Here is a 21,124-nt window from a genome sequence, read left to right as displayed (position 1 = left end):
ACAACGTCTGCCTAAGTGGAGGAGTGAAATTTAAAAATGTTGTTGGGAGAAGCATGTCCCCTCCCTGTGGTTTTGCTTCGGAGCCCATGTACTTTTATATATGACAGTCACTCTTTCGCTGTTCAGCTCAAGTTTAGCAGGATGTTTAAAATAAGGTAAGGTCTATTCATATGGATGATGGCTAAATAGTGCAAAAAATGTGTACTGTTTGCCAGGATGAAGGTTAAAAAGTGCAGAATTTCTACTATTTCCAAGGACGATGGGATGAAGGGTATTTAGCGCAGAATTTCTTCTAGTTGCAAGGAGGATGGGATGAAGGGTAAATAAGTGCTTACATTCTACTATTTGCCACGATGAAGGCTAAATAGTGCAAAATGTGTACTATTTGCCTGGACGATGGGTAAATAGAGCAGAATTTACACTATTTGCAAGGATGAAGGCCAGAAGACTAAATAGTACAGAATTTCTACCTGCAACTATTTGCAAGGACACATGGTAAATAGTGCAGAATTTCTACTATTTGCAAGGATGATGGGATGAAGGGTAAAAAGGGCAGAATTACTACAACCTGCAAGGACGGTGGGATGTGGGTTAAATAGTGCAGAGGTTCTACTATTTGCCAGGACGATGGGTAAATAATGTATAATGTGTACTATTTGCCAGTATGATGGGTAAATAGTGCAAAATGTGTACTACTGGCAAGGACAAAGGGTAAACAGTGCAACATGTCTGCTATTTGCAAGGAGGATGGGATGAAGGGTAAATAGTGCACAAGCTCTACTATTTGCCAAGACGAAGGGTAAATGGTGCAACATGTGTACTATTTTCCAGGATAAAGGCTAAATAATGCACATGTTCTTTTCTTTACCAGGGCACCATCATAGCAGCTCAGAGATCGTGTTAGAGGGGTGCTTGTCAGCAGTGCCCATTGTCCTGTTAAATAATGTAGTTTTGATAAAACGTACAAGGACAAAGGGAAAGCAGTGAACATTCTCTGTTATTTACCAGGACACCATGGACACAGCCCAGAGATGGTCTTAGAAGAGAGATCATCAGCAGTACCCCTAGTCCTGATAAATAGTATAGTTTATTTTTGCAATTTTCCAGGATGAAGGATCAATAGTGCAAATTCTCAAGTATCTAGTGGGGCATTATAAAAGTAGTCAAATGAGAGTCTAAAGTGGTTTTAAAGTTTGGTGTGGATTGGCAGCTTCATAGGCTAGGTGAAATGTATTTCAGAAACGCATGCGCTGCCACCCTGTTAGTACAGACATGTCATCAGGTTTGTTTTACTATGCAGAACAACATCAGTGCTTTCTCCAGGAGTGCCAAAGTTCTCATGGAACATTGCATCAGAAATGTGTAATGTTATTCCCTGAAACAGCCTCATCTCAATATGCTACTGCTTCTGTGGCCACTTCTGATTATTGTTATATTTGATCTTATTTTATTAATGGAATGGCAGATGCAACCTCACATTTCAGAGACAACATACAGTATGAGGAGACATTGGCCCTCATTACAAGTTAGCCGGTCCGGATATAACGGTGCCAGTAAAACCATACCAACACCGTTTTTCGGACTAGCTAACTACAAGTTCTGTGGCCGTGTGGTGTTACACCCAAGAGTACACGTGGGGGCTGCTTTAGTGAATGGAAGTTCCCATGTTAAATGCACTTTGCACCCAAAATGAGGTGCTATGTCCATAATAAAGCACTCTTATCCCAAATAAATGTTCTTGCTTACTGTTATTCATGAGCCTGGCGCCAAAGGCGCCAGGACTGTGTCCATCCGGGCCCCCCTGTGTATGTGGCCCTTTAATGTTTGTGTTCCAGGCCCGATGACCATGACACATTCCTACCTTTAGATCCACACGCAGATGCCCATCACTAACTCCTGATCCACACCCAAATGCCCCATCCGATACAAACCCAGATGTCCCATCCCTACCTCCAGATCCACACCTGGATGCCCCATCCCTTGCTCTAGATCTATACCCAGATGCCCCATCCCTCCCTTCGGATCCACACCCAGATGCCCATCCCTCCCTCTGGATTCCCACCCAGATGCCCCATCACTCCCTCCAGAGCCAACCCCAAGTGCCCCATCCCTCCCTCCTGAACAACACCCAGCATCCCATCCCTCCCTCCAGATTCATACCAAGGTGCCCCATCCCTCTCTTCAATATCCTCACACAGGTGCCACATTCCTACCGCTAGATCCACATGCAGATGGCCATCACTAACTCCAGATCCACACCCAAAGACCCCATCCCTCCCTCCAGATCCACACCAAGGTGCCCTCTTCCCTCCCTCCAGATCACAATCATATGCCCATCCCTCCCTCCAAATCCAAACCCAAGTGCCCCATCCCTTTCTCCAGAGCCGCACTCAGATGCCCATCCATCCCTTCTGATCCACACCCATATCCCCCATCCCTCCCTCTTGACCCACACCCACAGCCCCATCCCGCACTCTGGATCCACAACCAGGTACCTTCTTCCTTCCCTCCAGAACTACACCCTGATGTTCCATCCCTCCCTCCAGATCCACACACAGATTCCCATACCTACTTCCAAATCCCCCATCCCTACCTCCAGATGCACACCCAGATGCCCCATCCCTCACTCCAGACCCACGCCCAGATGCGCCATCCCTCCTTTCTGATCCAGACCCAGGTGTTCCATCCCTCCCTCCAGATCCACACCCATATCCACGCCCCTCCGTCTAAATCCACACGCAGATACCCATTCCTCCCTCCAAATCGACGTGCAGATGCCTCATCCCTCCCTCCAAATCCAAATGCAAGTGCTCCATCCCTCCAGAGCCACACCCATATCTCCCATCTTGCCATCCTGACCCACACCCAGATCCCTGCCCCTCCCTCCAGATCCACACCCAGATGCCCATTCCTTCCTCCAAATCCATACCCAGATGCCTCATCCCTCCCTCCAAATCCAAATGCAAGTGCCCCATCCATCCCTGCAGAGCCACACCCATATCCCCCATCCCGCCATCCTGACCCACACCCAGATCCCTGCCCCTCCCTCCAGATCCACACCCAGATGCCCATCCCTCCCTCCAAATCCAAATCCAAATGCAAGTGCCCCATCCCTCCCTCCAGGGCCGCACCAATATGCGCCATCCCTCCCATTTGATCTATACCCAGATGGTCCATCTCTCCTGCTAGATACACACCCAAAACCCCATCCCTCCATCCTGACCACACCCAGATCCCCACCCCCTCCAGATCCACAGCCAGATGCCCATTCTTCACTCCAAATCCAACCCCAAGGGCCCCATCCCTCCTTCCAGGGCCACACCCATTTGCCCCATCCCTCCCTCTAGATCCACAACCATAGGCCATATCCCCCCTTCCATATTCAGAACAAGGTGTCCCATCCATCTCCTCAATATCCACATCCAGGAAACCACATTCCTTCCTCCAGATCCACACACATATGCCCCATCCGTCTCTACATATCCATGCCCAGATGTCCAATGCCTCCCTCCACATCCAAAACCTGGATGCCCCATCCCTCCCTCTAGCTCTACACCCAAATGCCCTATCCCTCCCTTCGGATCCACACCCAGGTGCCCCATCCCTCCTTTCAGATCCACACCCAGGTGCCCCATCCCTCCCTTCTGATCCACACCCAGATGACCCATCCCTCACTCTAGATCCACACCCAGAAGCCCCACCTCACTCCTCACTCCAGCTCCACACCCAGATGCCCCAGCCCTCCCTCCAGATTCACACCCAGATGCATCATCCCTCCCTCCAGATCCACATCCAATGTACTCTATGGACCCCATTCTAGGCACCTGCTATTTATCCCCCAGATCCCAGCTTCGGTACATTATCATTCCACTGCTTCTTCATAATTAATCAGATTCCCCTCTAAGTTAGCCCATATGCCCCATCCACTGTTGTTTTTTCTTGCCTTCTGCCCTCACATTAGCAGCTTACAGAATGCATGATTCTCCTCCCGTCAGTTCCTTACCCTCGAGATGAGGATATGACCTAGGACGTAATATGCTCAAAAGTCACGTGACAAGGAGGCGGTGCAGAGTTCTGGGTCGATAAACAGAACGCAACGCTCTGCTTCCTTCTCATCATGTGACTTGGAGGAGAAATAAGCATACTTTCAGTACAATTTACACATACCATCTTTGTCCATGTGAATTGTGTATGTAGCTGGAAAGTAAGGCTACTACATCACCACACACTGCCGCGGACTGCCGAAAAGTGCATTCTTCTAAGCGCTAAATGGGTGCTCCGTGCCCTTACAGGATTTAAATAAATGTTTCCTGGTGTGCAGCTGATAGCAGTCCTCCAGCAACAGCAAGCAGCACAGGAGCAATCCTCCACTCCGAAGACTGCACTCTGCTGTGCACTGCGCGGGGGATCTGCACCCTTACAGGCTTTAAACAAACGTTTCCTGGTGTGCAGTTGATAGCAGCCCTCTGGCAACAGCAAGCAGCACAGCAGCACAGCAGCAATCCTCCACTCCGAAGACTGCAGTCTGCTGTGCACTGCGCGGGTGCTCTGTGCCTTCCAGGCTTTAATCAAATGTTTCCTGGTGTGCAGCTGATGGTAATCCTCCATTAACAACAAGCATACATTAGTTTGGAGATCACTGCCTTATATAATGGCAAATGGTGTGAATACCTGGAGGTCAAAGGCATATTATCCGAATATCTGCCATATGAACGTTGCACCTGGCCAAATGGAGCACAGCATGGCTATATGGTGCCATTCCTACATCGCCACAATGATGCACCTCTTTTTAAATACACCAGCCCTACATATTACCACTCAAACGAGCATATACATATAAATCATTTACCCAAAAACTGAAACGCCAACACACAAACACATCCTAAACCACACACCGGTTCCCACTCAAGCAACACATTCATAAAACACATATAATTAAAAGAAGCCTGGCCAACTGGCTTTGCCAGTCCGTGTACTTCCTTATTGCAAATTTACCCAAAGTATCCGGTTGCCTTCGCAGCCATTTCTTGGATAGCTTAAAATCGTGTTCATTATTTTCTTCACGCTCTAAAATATAGAAGAATCATCTATGTACTTTGGTGACATCTAGTGGGAACATATAAAACAGTTTCAAATTGGACAGCATCGGATCTATTAGCAAAAACTAGGCTGGATGCCAGCAGCTTCTGCATGTTTTTAAAGCAGACGGGCAATGGTTGCAATTTATATATAAAAAAACGCACTTGAAGCCGCACCCACATCTTTAGAAGCCCTCCCATCCCTTTTTGACGCATCCTTTTTTTTTTATAGATTTGAAAACTGTATTACAATATCAAAGAGTAAGGAAAAAAATCATGCCTGCAGTTCGTTTGTTAACACACCTACATCCATAGTTCCAAAAAGTAACCTGCATTATTAAAATAAATAAAATGTACATTTCACTATACTAAATTATATAGCATACTTTTTTGGAGCTTGGAACGATGCAAAGCTGTGCTGGCTCTGACAGAGCTGGTTTCAGTCACTGTCATAACCTGGGCATTTGTCCAATAGCTATGCCGTTGTATCCAACATTACCCATTTTGTCAGCCCCTTTCGTTTCCCCTCCAGTAAGGTGCTGCATGAGACATTTCCTTTGATTTGGCATAACAAGGCCGCAGATTTATTTTTACATATACATAACCACTGTAAACGGGTATTAAAAATTAGTTCCAAAAGGTGTGGCGACTGCTCCTCGTCCTGCTTCCCCCTTTACCTCCATATTGTTTGCAGGCACAACTCCCCCAAGGCCTTCGAGTCTGAGAAATCGCCTGCCCCTGCAGGTCTTTGCGGACTGGGGGAGCGCCGTTTGTTGGGGGGAAGTTGAGCCCCAATTGCTACCGCCAGACACCCCCGCCGTTTAGGCTCCCAGGAGGCGCTGTCTAGAATGGGCGAAGCCCCTTCCGGTTTAGCAATGGCTCATTCGGAGTCTTTGTCTTATCATAGGTTGCCACAACCCGCCTGTCCATCCTGCGACAACGACGTCCAGGCTCTGTCATAACTGTAGGGTGGGAGGGTGGGAAAACGAAGTCCTCCACTTTTGGCGGGCGCCCAGCTGCTGGAAGAGCTGCAAGTGCCCCTGCACCGGGCGCCCGCTGCTTTTATGTCCCAAGCCCCGCCTCCTTCCTTTGTTGCCCTTCGCGGGCTTTCCCGGGCTCTTGTCGCCCTCTCCTCTGGCTCCTTTGCCGCCCTCTCCCCTGCCCCTGGGGGGGAGGGGCGAGAGAGCGTCCAGGAGGAAGGCCCCTGCCCCGGTTATCGGGGTGCCTCCTCCACTTGCTGCGCTCTCCGTTCGTCACCTTCATAACCTGGGCATTTGTCCAATAGCTATGCCGTTGTATCCAACATTACCCATTTTGTCAGCCCCTTTCGTTTCCCCTCCAGTAAGGTGCTGCATGAGACATTTCCTTTGATTTGGCATAACAAGGCCGCAGATTTATTTTTACATATACATAACCACTGTAAACAGGTATTAAAAATTAGTTCCAAAAGGTGTGGCGACTGCTCCTCGTCCTGCTTCCCCCTTTACCTCCATATTGTTTGCAGGCACAACTCCCCCAAGGCCTTCGAGTCTGAGAAATCGCCTGCCCCTGCAGGTCTTTGCGGACTGGGGGAGCGCCGTTTGTTGGGGGGAAGTTGAGCCCCAATTGCTACCGCCAGACACCCCCGCCGTTTAGGCTCCCAGGAGGCGCTGTCTAGAATGGGCGAAGCCCCTTCCGGTTTAGCAATGGCTCATTCGGAGTCTTTGTCTTATCATAGGTTGCCACAACCCGCCACGCCAAAGGTGGGTTAACGCCCACCGTGGCTCCCCCTTTCCCTATTTTGTAGTTCTAACAGTTCTGAGTACACCTTGCTGCCCGGTGCAACTCCGTCTATCCTCCTTTGACCAGGGATTTCACCTTTGTCCGTTGTGCCTGATCTAGGGATACTTCCGTCCCCTCCCTCTTTCCGTCATACCTTGACCTGCTCTTGCACAACCGGCTCCCGGTTTGACCACCGCTTTGAGGCCAACTGCCTCCCCTTTCCTCAAACCATCCCTTGGTAGCCCCAACTCTCTCAACCCTCCGTGCCTGCTATCCCCCTGCCCCTGCAGGTGATTCTGGGCTGAGAGAGAGCCATTTGTTCGAAGAAGCGGAGCCCTCGTTGCCACCACCAGACACCCCTGCCGTTTTAGGCTCCCAAGAGGCTCTGGCCCGACTCCGTTTCTTGCATAGTCCAACCACCTCCTTTGTAGACACCGCTCTCTCAACCCTCCATGCCTGATACCCACCTGCCCCTGCAGGTGTTTTGGACTGAGAGAGCGCAATTTTCTCGAGGAAGCGGAGCCCTCGCTGCCCCCACCAGACGCCCCTGCCGTTTTAGGCTCCCAAGAGGCGCCGGTCCGACTCTGTTCCTTGCCCAATCGTCTCCTTCGTGGACACAATTCCCTGTACCCTCCGTGCCTGATACCACCTTGCCCCTGCAGATGTTTTTGGGCTGAGAGGGTGCCATTTGCTCGAGGAAGAGGAGCCCTCGTTGCCACCACCTGACGCCCCTGTTCTTTCAGGCTCCCCAGGGGGGCTGGTCCGACTCCGTTCCTTGCCTTGTCCAACCATCTCCTTCGTAGACACGACTCTCTCAACCCTCCGTGCCTGATACCACCTTGCCCCCGCAGATGTTTTTGAGCTGAGAGAACACCATTTGTTCGAGGAAGCGGAGCCCTCGTTGCCACACCAGACACCCCTGCCTGTATTTGAACAGAAAACAATTTGTTATCCACCCAATGCAGACATGAGGCATACTGTGGACACTTGTAGGCTGTGTCCCAAAAGCATTGCCTCGTGGATAGGTACCTTCCCTCATACATAAATGCCTTTGTCAGCTGAGTGAATAATTGACCACCCTGTCATCTCAGGGAAATCTTGGTTGGTGCAATCGCTACCTGTCCGTACGGATCATCTCCCCCAAGGAATGCCTCCCGGAAAACCCTTTCGAGTGGCTCCTGAAAACCAACCAGCCTATTATCCCTCGACCTTCCTCATAACTACTAAGTACTCCCATATCTAAACAACTTCAGGCCATGCTACAGCCTTCTGCCGAATTGCATTCTGGTATTTGTAGTCTCGTTATCCAGAAGTGGGGCTTATTTGTATCCATACAACCTCTACAATATTAGCCATAATTTTATTATCCACCCGCCAGGTTTCCGCTAATCTTCCAGTAATTGTGCCTCTTAAAAGAATGTTAGGTCCCGTGGCACGCTATCCTGCCATAAAGACGTAGAAACCCACTTTAAGAAACCTTTACTCGATCCAGATGCACCCTAACATTTTTCTTGGATGTTGCATAAAAATCCAGACACGCGAGTTCCGCACGTTGCTGTGCTATGGCAAGTGTACTTAACTATTCACCTCCCGCGGGAGGGACCAGTGACTCACTACGCGCAGCAGTGCCCCCCCCCACGCAACAGTACCCGGGGCTGTCCCCCCAATTGCCTGGCCATATGCCCCCCTGCCGTAAAGCCAAGCCAATCAACCCAGGAGATATACCCGCACCCATCTCTCAAACCCAACAGTTGTGGGCTGTGTATACGCCTAAGGGATACGCCAGGCACAATCCCCTGGCCATGCACCCTTCTTGCACCTGCTACCATCGATGGCTAGTAAATACCCCAATATTCCATGGCCTTGTGCGTACACCTGTTACCAACAATGTACAGTAATACCACGGGCAACCATATCCCGTGGCCATGCACTTACACCATGTTTGCACCTACTAACATCAATGGTCAGAAAATCCCTATTCGTAGCAAGTATTCCCTATTATTCGTGTGGACATTACTGGAAACCAACTCTGATTACTTTTGTTTTTTGGAAAAACCAATCCCATGCCTGTGTAATGAAAGAAAATGTCTTCACTGCAAAGCCGCCATTTTTCCATTTCCAAAACAATAGAGAGCACCTTGACCAATGCGTAGCAGCTGCATGCAATCCGCCTTACTTAGAAATGCACATGGCAAATGCCTAAACGCATTCTGGGACTTAGTCTTGCAGGTATACAGGGCACTAAACCCCGGCCAGGGGCCTGACTGCGTCTGGCATAAATTAATTTACCGAATAAAAGCCAATCCGATACCAATCCTGTGCCCAACTACCATTCCCATAATGCACCAAATGGGCTCAAAACCTTAAACGCAACCCCTAAACACGGCCACTGACCCCATTTCATTTCAGCCCGCAAGTATTGCAGCAGTTCTTTAAAGCTGTGCCCGTACCTGGATCTCACTTGTAAAGGCACAACATTGCCACACCAACCTTAGGGGTTATCCGTTCCTTATGCAATCACGGCCTCCAACCATACCAGCGAACACTGCGCTTACACCATACTGTGCATTGCCCATTGACCCTAAGCGAACCCTCGTAAGTGAAAAGCTCGCCCTGTTTCGTCCCAAATGCACATCACACCTGCTTATACCGCTGTAAGTAGCGAACTGACCAGTTATATTACAACCCCAATATCTTTGTTGATCCCCTGAGCTACAGAAACATGGGGGGAGAGGCCACCCCTAAGCGCAAAATCGCGCCTTAAAAACACTAGCGTACCGGTGCGTTACAACTGGCCTATTATAAAATTCCCCCGCACTTTGCTATTACGTCCCTGCTATACTTCTTAGCCCACATTTGTGCCCATGTCGCACCATCATGCAACTCAATCCTACCATCTTGCCTCGTGGTGCTCCGACACCCGACCCCAGAGTCCAGCCTTAATGCTTAATAACAACATTTTGTCCCCGCTGCCTCTTGATGCACCCCCTAACGTTGGAAAGAGGCATGCCATAATCCTTGCAGCGCAACTGGGTGCTACCTGCCTCGTGGCGCTCCCACACATAATGTAAGGCGTCATTCAATACTGTTTATAGTGCCCTTTTGTAGTCCCTGCCCAGAGGCCTCCCCCATCCCTTGGGAAGAGTCGTATCTGCTTGTCCCGCCGTTGCAAACGTCAGATCTTTCCTTTTCGTACCGACAGTTTAAATAGTTCCCAAGGAGGCGTTTGACAGTAACATGTGTCGTAAATTGTGCAATTTAAAGACTACCGAACAGTAACTGGTCAAAACTGCTAGGCGCACAGTGAAGTAACACACCATAGTAGCTTCTACGCATTGTCACTTTCGTGACGCCCCTCCCGTGCCTGCAATACTAAACCAGTTGACCACAACTACTACTGCCCGCACAACCGCAATGGAAGAATTCATGCCCGCCTTTCTAGAACCTCTTAATAATTGTGTATGAACTATGTTAGGTTACTCATACCGTGTTTAATACCCAGGGGCTTCTATGCGCGGAACGAACCTGGAGTGCTTTGTACCGTCATGCTCCCAAGGTGAGCACGTTACCCCTTGAGCTATCCTCCTCCTTATAAAGTAAGAATGCCGCCTTAAAACCAAATTGCCCCGAACCACCGCCGGTTTAGGAGAACAGTTTCTTATCCATTAGGCCACCGGGACCACTCGTGTGTGACAACCCACCCAGTGCTGTGTTAACAGAAACCACCCGCCTGATCTGCGTGTTGCGGACAACCTCAGCTCGCAACTCCAACCTTCCTAAAATATGTCACCTGGGTGGGCATTAGATCGGTACCCACGTCCGACCCCTAAGGTGCCATATGTAATTTACTCCGCAAGTTCTGCTGCAGCGCTTATTAATGTGCGAAATCGGACCACTACTCCCACAATTATTCCTTAGTTGTATACTCCTACTTAGTTCCACAACGATTGCCCTGACGCAGCTTCGCCCGACTGAGCTGTTGGACTGGACACCCTGCATCAAAAGCACCTAAAACCTTAAACCCCTGCGGCAATTCCCATAAGATCGACCGCCGACCAGCTCCCTTATTGTCGTTTAATACGAGCGCGCACCCCGAGGGGACAGACACCCCGGAGTGACGTAGACCCAGCGCGGAGATGTCATGACCCAAAACCAAGCCCGAGTAACATTTAGGTTTGCTGTGTTGCAGCACAAAAAATCAATCGGGCTCGCCGCCACACGACCCCACTAGGACCCACCTAATAAAGAGGCCATCCAAACCGCTGACGCTGCCCTGGAAACATAACAACGGGTAACTCGAGTAATGAGGGCAGCCTGCTTCTGCTCTATGTGCCCGCGAAGAAAACAATAATTTGGCACGTATATAGCGCTACGAACCCTCAGGTATCTGAGCGCTTCTTATTATTACCCATGGTGTGTGGCGCTCATTTATCGACCTCGGAAGGATGAAAGGCTGAGTTTGGCCCCGCCGGGATCCGAACCTGCGTTAGTAGACTCTGCACCGATGTCAAAGCGAGCGTTCTACTCGCTGTGCCACTTGAAACAGATACTTTACGACGCGTTTCTTCTCGAGTGTATGTTTCCATTGCCAAATTCCAGCCCCTTTTCCTCTGAACACAGGAACACTTTTTCGATTTATCTCAGTAGCACAGGGGTTATGAACTGAGAAGCCAATCGTCACGGAATTAACCCCATATGCGCCCGCCGCCGCTTCAAAACGCGAAATTATTTTTCGCAATACTTTCTGAACTTGGAGGTTCCACTCGAGGTACGGATCGAACCGGCAACCTCTTAAGTGCAAGTCAGAACATCTACTGACTGTGCCACAGCCTGGCTAAGCGCTAACACTTAAACCCCTGCAGCAACCCACCTAACCTCGATCGCCGACCCGTTCCCCTACTCTCCTATTAATACGGAGAGCGCACCCAGCTACTTCAGAAGCGACAACAGTGCATATATGGCGCTATATCCACCCCGCTCCTTACCCGACGCATACTCCTAGCTGGAACACCATTCCACTCCTTCACTGGAAATCTCCTTGCTGGAACACCATTCCACTCCTTCACTGGAAATCGCCCCAACATCGCCACTCTTCGTCTTTCTGGGTCGAAAAAAGGCACTCCTGCAGCCACAGCATCGCGGGATCACAGACTCACAAACAGCAACCGAAAACGAAGTCCTCCACTTTTGGCGGGCGCCCAGCTGCTGGAAGAGCTGCAAGTGCCCCTGCACCGGGCGCCCGCCGCTTTTATGTCCCAAGCCCCGCCTCCTTCCTTTGTTGCCCTTCGCGGGCTTTCCCGGGCTCTTGTCGCCCTCTCCTCTGGCTCCTTTGCCGCCCTCTCCCCTGCCCCTGGGGGGGAGGGGCGAGAGAGCGTCCAGGAGGAAGGCCCCTGCCCCGGTTATCGGGGTGCCTCCTCCACTTGCTGCGCTCTCCGTTCGTCACCTTCAAACTGTTGTGCATTAACCCACTAACTTATCTTGCCAGATCAATAGATGCTACTGATCATTTAATTGCTGAACATTTTATTGGTGTTAAAAGCAGCTGTAAAAACATTCAAAGAAGCTTTATTTTAAGCTGTGAAAGTCCCTGAATTCTTGGAATAGCTCAGTGGGTTACATCACTGTCGCTGGCATATTTAACCCAACACTCCAGAAGAAAGGCAGGAGAAAAGGTGAGAATGATTCTTTAACTATTGTATAAAGTGAGCATAAGTAAGAGAGTGGTCTTTTGCAATTTTTAAGACCAATTGCCATTATTGCCTAATCCTATTAATTGTATAGGCACAAGAAGGTTTACAAGCAGATGTAGCATCACGCTGGCTTTTTTCAATCCAAATCAAGCTTTTAGAGCAATAGACCAGTCATAAAATCTTGCCAGATAATATTTTCCACAAGAATCATGTTAATTTTGTCCGATGAGATAAAATGCTGAGCACAATGACTTGCGACTGACTTTACCCTTTCACAGACACTGGCATGTTCACTAAATCTACCCCTTTTATCTTTGTTGTTGCACTTTTAAGCATGAAACCTGTAAGGGGAAAGGGAGGGGAGGGGGGAAGTGCAAGGGGGAGGGGAAAACAGGGCAGCAATGCTCTCAGTAAAGGCAGCCAGGGCAGCTCGGCTCTCGGTAGTGCAAGGAGAACAAGGGACTGTAGGGTTACTGTTACAGCCCTTAACTTCATGGTAGGCCCGGAGGCAGTGCAAGGGTGACTGATCAAGAAAGAGCCTGGACTCAGTGAGACTGAGGGTAGCCAAGCAACCAGTTGGTACAGCAGACAGGTAGGTCAAGTAGGTCATCAGGGGAGGGAGAGAGAGAAAGCAGAGGAGAAGAGGAACGTTTTGAGCTGCTTCCGGAAATTCAGGTGGTCCAGCTCAAGTTTGTGAGGGGCAGGGAGGCATTCTGTAGAGGAGAGAGATCTACCCCCCCCCCCCCACTCTCTGCCTGGAGAAGCATCTAACCCTTAGGGCTCAAGAAGGAAGGTATTTTGGAAGAGAGTGTTGGATGTAGTGCGGATCCCAGCCCCAGAAAGCCTTGTGGACAATGCAAAGGGTCTTGAACTTGATCCTTGCAGCCACCGGGAGCCAGTGGAGAGATTTCATGGCTGGGGAGATACAGTCCCTGGGCTTGAGGCGAAGGATAAGTCTCGCAGTCCTGTTCTGGATTAGTTGCAGAGGGCGGAGAGTAGAGGAAGACCAATTGAGAAAGTGGCTGTTGCAGTAGTCCAGCTTAGAGAGAACCAGGGCTCTGGAGACAGTGAGCTTCTGGGGGAAAGTGAGAAAGGGAAGAGTCCCTTTGAGGAGGTGCAGCTGCTAGTGGGACTTCTTGGTGACATCCGAGATGTGAGGAGAGAAAGAGAGAGTGGAGTTGAAGATGACACCAGGAATGAGCGAGAGAGGAGAGGAGGCTGAGGGAAGCCTAAAGGAAAGCTGAGTGTCATCTGCATAACACTGAAAGTTAGAGGAGAAGGTAAAGATCAGGTGAGCCAAAGGGGCCAAGTAGAGGTTGGAAAACCAGGGTGAGAGGATAGAACCCAGAGAAATGCCACAGGTAGAGAGAGGTGGCGGAGAGAAAGGGACCAAGTTGGACCTGGGAGGGACGGCCCAAGAGGAAGGAGGTCAGCCACTCCAGAGCCTGATTCATGATGCCCAGGTTCTCATGGAGTCGATTGATCAGGATGGTGTGGTTGCCTGTGTCAAAAGCAGAGGAAAGGTCAAGGAGGATGAGGACAGAAGGAATGCTGGAATCAAGGTTAGAGATCAGATCTTCACAGCTTTTCAGGAGAGCAGTTTCCATGCCTCTGGCAGCTCTTAAGCCAGACTGATTGCCATGCAGACAACCAAAAGATTCAGTGTGGAGAGTAAGCTGGGAGATGTCCAGCTTTTCCAAGAGTTTGGTAGAGGGGGAATTTCCAGTGGCAAAATAATGATTACAGAAATCGGACGAAGGCTGGAGCAAGGGTGTCAATATGGTCTTTGATGATTCTGGAGGAGCAGGCGAGCACCTGTTTCGACGACACTTCCATAGATGGGACTTGTCTAGAAACCTCGTCAGGTGTTAGAGAGAAAGAGGAGAAGGGAAGAGGAGAGGGAGAGATGGCCAAAGAGTGGCCGAGAGAGGAAGAGGGAGAGGAAGAGGAGATAGTGGACAGGATGTCCTGAGTTTTAGCAGAGGGGCCAAAACCGTACAGAGGGCCTGTTGAGGGAACAGGAGAGGTGGAGACCGCAACAGGATTGGCCAGTTCCTTTCAGATTTTAAAAAGTTTGGCCATGTTGTTAGAGGCCGCAGAGACGCAGGCTTGAATGTGTGCTCTCTTCTTGATGAGTCGTATTGCTTTGAGTGGCATTTTGGTGCAACCAGTCTAGGTATGTCTAAATGTGGCCGGGCATGCTTTACTGTAATGTTATTACGCGTCTACACTGGTCTACATTGTGCAGCCAGTTGGACATGTTTTCATTGTGGCATGGTATTTTTAATAGCAACGTATTAATGTTCCTGTGCACTGTTGGTGACTAGCATGTATTTCATTGGTGTTACCTACAAAACAATAGCAACACTGGCTTTTTAGCACATTTTTCTCAGAAAGTGTGCTGTATATTGCATTAAAACACATATTTATATCTTTCTCCTAGTGCAGTGTGCAGCATACCCCTTCAGCAGCACGTTTGTGCGTATTGCGCTAGCGTGATCATCTAAGCCGGCTCAGCATGGCTCGCAGGGGGCCCCCAGATCTTGTGTTATGCCACTGCATTTCATCTAGGTTTTGACTTTCTTTCAGTGGCTAATGTGCTTTCTTTGCAAGGGTACAGGTAGAGAGAAGTGTTTGTCTACTTAGGGCAGGAGACTGGATGCTCCGCTTTGAGAGCTTCTTTTATAGAATCTACTTGACAGTTTATCTTTCTATGGCCTATCATTTGTGGCACGCCAAAATACTCCATTTTGATGCTACTGTGGTCTAGAGTTTCCCTAATGCTGTGAGAATAGGTTCTTATTTCACATCTTTATGTACAGGGCTTTATGCTTCAACCCTTCCACTTCTAAGTGCTGCAACAATGGTAAATTACTACCAAATGTAATGGTACTCAATGTATCAACCTCAGAAGGATGAAGGACTGATTAGGTGCTGCAAAGTTTTGAACTTGGAAAGTGCAGGCCGGCACATGTAACGGTTCAGCATTTAACTCGTGGAGCTATACAGTTAGTACAGATAAAAAGAAACATTTATCTTATTTGCCCTGTACCCTCTCCTGACCCCTGTTCCCTCCAGTACTTTTTTAATACAAAATATAACATTCATATTATCACATTTATAAGATGTTTGCCATGACATATTTGCCCTGCTTCGAAGCACTATAATAAAAAGTGAAATAATAGGTGTCATATTAATATGATATGTAATTCGCACAGTCAAAGCATTACCAAAAGGTGTGGGTATGCACATGTAAGGAGAAATGTCTAATTGTTAGCACCAATAATTCCATACAAAGCCTCCGAATTATGTCGTAGGGCCTCATTACACGGTAGGCGGTAAGGGTTTACCGGTACCAGTATTTTAACGGTACCGGTAAACCCTTACCGCCTTACTACGAGGTCCCTTTGCGGGTTGGAGAATTTAACGTCTGCTTTTTGCAGTCGTTAAAAACCAACCCGCAAAGGGACCAGAGAGCTAATTACGGTACCGCAATTTGCGGTGCCGTAATTAGCACCTTCCCCATTCCCATTATGCCCCATGGGGCAAAAATGGGAATGGGGAAGGGCAATGGGGGAAGGGGGAATTACCGCCCCACCAACCTAGGAATAGGGCGGTAATTCCCCTTTCCACCAAGGCGGTGCCGGTATTTTACCCGCATGGGCCAATGTGCTAATAGCACCTTGGTCTACCGCCGTCCGTGTAGTGAGGCCCATAGTCTTAAATCAGTGTTGTCAGTGTTGATTTACGTGTGACTGTTGTGATTCTTACTAAACTTCAACCATGCCCGTATAACAATCATATCCCAAGCAGTTTCTTTGCTTCCGTGGGATATGCACTAATTTAATTAGTTAAGCTATTCGGTGGCACTTGCACCACCTATAAGATGAAACTATTGCATTAGAGCACAGGTAGGGAGAAATGCATATGAGGTGGGACACAAAACTTGTGGGTGTCATCTGGCTATTTACCCACCCATTGACTGACCATGGCCATGCTAATACCTATGGCCATTCCACACAGTTGCCGCCCCTCGCCGCCCACAACACCTCCGTATGGGAACTCTTTGTGCTCTCTTTAATCAAGCCTTACCACCAGACTGTTTCACCTGAAGTGCCTGCAAGTGTTTTTACAAAGCAGTCTTCTTAGAGTTAATGACTTAATTGGGTCTGTAAATTTGCTCCTGGTGTAATAAAAATGTCATAACCAGGTCTGCCACCAACCACTCGATTTATAAGCAGTATGTGTGTCCTTCACTGAAGTCCTGTTAAAAACAAGCATTGGGGAAGTCAGCAGTTTTGGCTTGTGTATAAGTATTAGGCACATGCCAGGCACAGCTATTAAATGGGCAGGTATTTGAACCATTTTGCACCTGCTACCATCAATGGCCAGTTAATACCCCTATGACAGTGCCTAGCAAGTACCTTTCCTATACTTCCACAAAAGTCCAAACTGTTGGTATTGTCAATACTTGCTCATGAATTGCTGTCTACTGGACAGTCCTTATCTGACATTAGAGCTGTAAATCACAGCTTCAAGAAAAGCCACAGAATGAAAATGCAATTGCGTGCCAGCCAGGAAGCCCATTCATGACAGCTCTGACTGACAGACTCCTTAAAACCTCACAGACTGCGCCTGCTGCTGCGGCCCTGGCTTCCGAGTCTTGAAACTCAGACTGCCATCCCACGCAAGAGGGATCTATTATCTCTCACTCGGATACCAAACACATCTCTAAAAATAAGGACCTTCCTCTTCAAGGAATTGCACCTCCTTAACACCTAGTTCCACACAGCCAGCACTCCTCACCTTACCTGAGACTCAGTCATGTGCTAGCCAGAGGCATAGCCAGGATTGTCTAACAACTGGGGCCTGCATCTAATGTAGTTGGGGCCACTGCAGTGCCATTAACATCTGTAAAAGCCCACATAGTGCTGCTTAGTGGGTATTTACAGATTTTGGGTGGGCCTTACCCGCTCAGGCCCTACCCAGGCCTGAGCGGGTACGGCCCTACCCTGTCTACGCCTGTGGTGCTAGCCATTGTCTCCCCCTCCTTGTTGCTTAAAGATCCCACCCTCACCCTCCCCTGTCAGCTCCCTGCTCCTTTTTAATCTGCTTCCCTCACTATGCTCTTCCCCCTACGATTGTAAACTGCTCCGTTGCTTACCCAAGCTAGGTTCGTGCGCAATAAGCGCTCAATTAATATCCTAATAATAATAATAATATGGTGAGTCCGGACTAGATTCGGGCAAGTGGCAACTCTACCAGACAGACAACACGCAGACACTTACTGCCACATGGATATGCTAAGTAAACAGTGAAAGAAAATGTGTGAGAAGTCCAGGAAAAGTGGCTGGAGGACCAGGAGCCAAAACACAGTCACAATTCAGTGTCTATGACTGAAGGGGCAATAGATGCAACACAAATGACCCTGTCCGACACTTATGCACGTAGCGCTGTGTGATACACAATTGGTACTACACAGCTTGAAAAGGGAAAGTGTCTTTGTGGACCACACTATGCTGATGCAGTTTTTTTAACCAGTTTTATGAAGCACATCTTTCGCCTCTTAGAGTATCAGATCCTGTTATGATCCTGTTAGTCAAAGTATACGTTTTTTTCGCTCGTATAAAGAGGCAATCATAAAACAAGTACAACAAATAAGGTCACAATAAAAAGTCCTTACGCAAATCCATAGTACACACTACAGAAATTCTACAAATGCACATCAAAACAACCAGAAAAATAATAAAATATATATAAAATATGACATGGAAGTATAAATGACACCTCCTATATAAACTCCATCCTATGTGGGGGTAGCCAAGAAGACCTTGGGCCTCATTACGACCCTGGCGCTAATGGGTTTACGGCGCCGTAAAAGGCTGCGGCACCGTTAACCCATTAGCACCTTCCTACGAGGTCCCTTTGCGGGACCCGACCTGAACGGCTGTCTGGACCAGCCGTTAAAGTAGGGACCCGCAAAGGGACCTTGGTGCTAAGTACGGTACTTAGCGCCTTCCCCAGTCCCATTGAGCCCTATGGGGCAAAAATGGGAATGGGGAAAGGCCAATGTTCAATGGGGAATTATCGCCCCGCCAACCTTGGAATGGGGTGGTAATTCCCCATTGAACGTTGGCGGACTCATTACGATACCGGCACCAACCATCTAATACGCAAGGCCTCTTAATAAAATAATGTAACGTTCTACCAACAACTTTGTCTTCCAGCACAAGGCAATAGAGCAAGGCAGGCTCAAATATATGAAACCCTCCATTTTATAAAACTAGCATTAGGGTTTTCTGATGAGCAGAAATGTAAGCTGGGCAGAAGAAAAGGAAATGCCCCACGGATTCCAGGTCATTGGTAATGAAGAGGCACATGTGGGACTCACTCCCATGCGATGACCGCTTTCCTACCACCGTATTCAGGGCACGGGGCGGGGGAGAGGGGGTTAAATCTTAAACAGACTAAATTAAAACGTTTACAGGGTAATTCATAGAATTCAGCGCACGCGCACGCGCACGCGGCTGGCGCACAGCGTGCGCGTGCGATAGTCTGCGCCAGCCGCGTGCGCCAAAACCGAATCCGGCGCACAGCGTATTCATGGATTTTAGGCTCCCAAACCAGCCGTGGCGCAGAGTATCGCAGCGACCCTGCAGCAGCGCCAGTAACGCCCCCAAGAACGCCCTCGCGCAAGGAAAAGCCATCAAAATCGCTAAATCATTGCAAAGGCTGCGCTAACCCTGGACCAGTTTACAGGGCTGCCAAACAAGGAACGCAAAGCGGGTAACGTGCATATCAGGGGTACGTGTGAAGTTATACACGCGATTAGCCAGGGTACGTGTATTACAGGGGTACGCGGGAAGTTTAACACGCGATTAGCCAGGGTACGTGTATTACAGGGGTACGCGGGAAGTTTAACACGCGATTAGCCAGGGTACGTGTATTACAGGGGTATGCGGGAAGTTTAACATGCGATTAGCCAGGGTACGTGTATTACAGGGGTACGCGGGAAGTTTAACACGCGATTAGCCAGGGTACGTGTATTACAGGGGTATGCGGGAAGTTTAACATGCGATTAGCCAGGGTACGTGTATTACAGGGGTACGCGGGAAGTTTAACACGCGATTAGCCAGGGTACGTGTATTACAGGGGTACGCGGGAAGTTTAACACGCGATTGGCCAGGGTACGTGTATTACAGGGGTATGCGGGAAGTTTAACACGCGATTAGCCAGGTTACGTGTATTACAGGGGTGCGCAGGAATTATCACACGCGATTTGGCTGGGTACGTGTATTACAGGGGTGCGTGGGAATCATCACACGCGATTTGGCAGGGTACGTGTATTACAGGGGTGCGTGGGAAGTCACACGCGATTAGGCTGGGTGGGTCCTCACAGGTGTTCCCTGTACACCCTCCACGGCCCCTGCAGGCAGCCTACAAAACAGGGGACTACCCTGCACACCTGCTCATGTCCCCCTGCACCCCCACCCCCCAGCAGTGCAGGGGCAGCCTCCACCAGGCCCCCACCCATGCCTCCCACCACCCCCAACCCCCAGCAGTGCAGGGGCAGCCTCCACCAGGCCCCCACCCATGCCTCCCACCACCCCCAACCCCCAGCAGTGCAGGGGCAGCCTCCACCAGGCCCCCACCCATGCCTCCCACCACCCCCAACCCCCAGCAGTGCAGGGGCAGCCTCCACCAGGCCCCCACCCATGCCTCCCACCCACCCCAACCCCCAGCAGTGCAGGGGCAGCCTCCACCAGGCCCCCACCCATGTCTCCCACCACCCCCACCCCCCCGCCACCAGGGGCAGCCTCCACCAGGCCCCCGCCCATGCCTCCCACCACCCCCAACCCCCAGCAGTGCAGGGGCAGCCTCCACCAGGCCCCCACCCATGCCTCCCACCACCCCCAACCCCCAGCAGTGCAGGGGCAGCCTCCACCAGGCCCCCACCCATGTCTCCCACCACCCCCACCCCCCCGCCACCAGGGGCAGCCTCCACCAGGCCCCCACCCATGCCTCCCACCACCCCCAACCCCCAGCAGTGCAGGGGCAGCCTCCACCAGGCCCCCACCCATGTCTCCCACCACCCCCACCCCCCGCCACCAGGGGCAGCCTCCACCAGGCCCCCACCCATGCCTCCCACCACCCCCAACCCCCAGCAGTGCAGGGGCAGCCTCCACCAGGCCCCCACCCATGCCTCCCACCACCCCCAACCCCCAGCAGTGCAGGGGCAGCCTCCACCAGGCCCCCACCCATGCCTCCCACCCCCCCAACCCCCAGCAGTGCAGGGGCAGCCTCCACCAGGCCCCCACCCATGTCTCCCACCACCCCCACCCCCCCTCCACCAGGGGCAGCCTCCACCAGGCCCCCACCCATGCCTCCCACCACCCCCAACCCCCAGCAGTGCAGGGGCAGCCTCCACCAGGCCCCCACCCATGCCTCCCACCACCCCCAACCCCCAGCAGTGCAGGGGCAGCCTCCACCAGGCCCCCACCCATGTCTCCCACCACCCCCACCCCCCCGCCACCAGGGGCAGCCTCCACCAGGCCCCCACCCATGCCTCCCACCACCCCCAACCCCCAGCAGTGC

Source organism: Ambystoma mexicanum, chromosome 5q, assembly GCF_040938575.1.
Source record: "Ambystoma mexicanum isolate Mex_15411 chromosome 5q, UKY_AmexF1_1, whole genome shotgun sequence".
NCBI lineage: Eukaryota > Metazoa > Chordata > Amphibia > Caudata > Ambystomatidae > Ambystoma > Ambystoma mexicanum.
Note: the sequence above shows the minus strand (reverse complement) of the source record.